Source organism: Sardina pilchardus, chromosome 1 (assembly GCF_963854185.1).
Source record: "Sardina pilchardus chromosome 1, fSarPil1.1, whole genome shotgun sequence".
Taxonomy (NCBI): Eukaryota; Metazoa; Chordata; class Actinopteri; order Clupeiformes; family Clupeidae; genus Sardina; species Sardina pilchardus.
In genome coordinates, this window is record NC_084994.1 from 25240880 (window position 1) to 25243379 (window position 2500).

The 2500-nt window shown below is 40.7% G+C and overlaps 1 protein-coding gene across 1 annotated transcript in view; it reads left to right on the forward strand.

Annotated features, from left to right (window-relative positions):
* Positions 1 to 2500, forward strand: part of LOC134086228 (NACHT, LRR and PYD domains-containing protein 12-like) — a gene marked incomplete in the record, with an annotated part of 983201 nt that overhangs the window by 911649 nt on the left and 69052 nt on the right.

Genomic DNA, 2500 nt, shown 5'->3' on the forward strand with positions numbered 1-2500 from the left:
GCTTCCTCTGTGTGTGTGTGTGTGTGTGTGTGTGTGTGTGTGTTGGGGTGATTCTGAGTGTGTGTATTTCTGTCCTTCTGTTGTCCTGCTGTCTGTATTAGCTACTTTCTCTCTCTCTTGCACTCTCTCTCTCTCTCTCTGTATCTCTCTGTATGCGTCTGTGTCCGTCTGTGTCCGTCTGTGTCCGTGTGTGTGTGTGTGTGTGTGTGTGTGTGTGTGTGTGTGTGTCTGTGTTTGTCCTCTCTGTAGCATCCTCCCTTCTCGGTTTCATTTTATTCCTCTCCCTGACACACATTTCTGTCTAATGCTCCATTTTTTGTCCTTTTTTTCTGACATTCTAATGCTCCATTTTTTGTTCTTTTTTTATTTGATTATTATTTTCATTTTTGACAAGTAAGTTAGACAAGAATCCAACCAGACCAAACGTGTCATATATCAGATCTAGGGATGCAACGGTACAGTTTTGCCACGGTTCGGTTTGTATCACGGTTTTTGGGCCACGGTAACGGTTCGGTTTCAATATATCAATATTATCTTGGCTCTAGCATACAGGAGGCTATATTTGCCTTTTCTATTTCAAATCAACAATGTGCTTCTACTTACACTTGCAGAGAAAATATTAAATGCATAGCCTGACACAGATGAAGCAGAATCACAAAAATGTATTAAAAGAAAAGAACACCATCATTGCCTTCTGTCATAAACAGGCAATGTTAGGCTATCCATAGTGCAGTGCAGCATAAAGTAATGTGTAGTTATTTATTTAATAAACTCACTGTTCTTCACACATTTAAAGAAAATACTTAACTGTTATACACCCTCAAAAAAGTAGTGAACAATTCTGAAAATCTTCTCAAAATAATTGGTGAGGTAGTATTATGTGTAGTTTCAAATGGATATTTGATTTGGGAGTGCCTGCCCTGTCCTCTTTTATGAACGTAAAAAATGTAAACATAGACAAAAGTGCAGTGCAGCATTAAAAATATTAGAACAATGAAATGAACATTATTGCAACCTGTTGTCAGGGGGGGGGGGGCAAATTTGCCACTTCACAAAGTGTCTGTTTCCCCTGTGTCTCCTGTCGTGTGTGTGTGTGTGTGTGTGTGTGTGTGCGTGTGTGTGCGAGAGAGTTGTGTGATTGACGAGTGGACGAGCGATTGACTGATTTAGCAGTGAGTTTATTGTTTTTCGAGTGGACACCTCCCGCTGCCCGTAGCCTAGCATGTACAACGTCAGGAAAATAAATGACCCGAGTTTGGAATGACATGTCAGCCTCCCCATCTCCTATAACCTCCCATCCCTACAATATTTTCCAGTAAACTATCAAAAAGAGAATACACTCAGCAGTGTCGGCGTCACGCTTTCTTAGGCTGCTCTAGCGAGCAATCAACGCAGGGCAGAAACCACCGGTTACACTGTTACACACAGACTTTATAATGTGGCAAATTTTCGACCTTCTAAAGTGGCAAATTTGCGTCTTTACAAAGTATATATACGTGGCCCTAATACGCCGTCGTATTCGTTATGTCTTTGGGAATTATAGGAATATTGTTGTCGAAAGGCTGCAGCAATGGATGGTTGGGTTTTCGGTGGCAAACTAACTCTCCGTGCTGCTCCACTTAAGGTTACAGCCGGGTGATGAAGGCGCAAGTGGGCCGACATGTTGGATGTGTTATCTTTATTAGGTGATCGTTGTGAAGCAGTGCTTGCAATGCACACTGTGCTTTGTTTACTGACGGTCTTTTTGCCTTGTTCGTGGGCTACTTCAAATGTCGCCATGATCATGCAGCCGCCGGTAAAGTTTGTTTCTTCTCACATGACTCCTTCATTTGCATTTCAACGCGCTTATTGGCTCTTGGGAAATTCAGTAAAATTCTGATTGGTTGTTGCAAGGTTGACGAGAGGCAAGCTGAACAGTCAGAGAAAACGCATCCCCCGGGTCCTAAGCACTCCTCCCTATCGCTCCCAGGCTACGCGCGCGCAATAACCTTGTATTAAATAAAAAGTTTAATGTCGCGTATACCGAAATATTGCGGTTTAGGTGAGTCTATTGAACCGAACAGGCCAAACCGAACGGTTCAATAAATTATTGAAAACCGTTGCATCCCTAATCAGATCAAACATACTGTGTGTTGAATTTCTTACAATGACATTTGAACTTGAACTCAGAATGTTGTATGTTATCTGAAGATTTAAAAAGATCTTGAGAGTGGACGGGTTTTCTCAGGGCTGGGAGTGTTAAAATAATCCACCGTTATTTGAGTTTAGTTTGTTGCTGCAGGGACTTTTTCACATTTTGATATGCTGGAGAGTGAGAGAGAAGGAAGGGGAGTTTTATTTGAATAATAAATGAAATATGTAATTGATTAAAATGTCTTTGGTCTGATATGTGTATATGATAAAGGGGAACAGAATGTTATTCATAGAAAAATAACATTCAAATAAAGAAATTAAATAAAAATGTGTGTGTGTTGTATGTCATATTGACCCACTATTGACC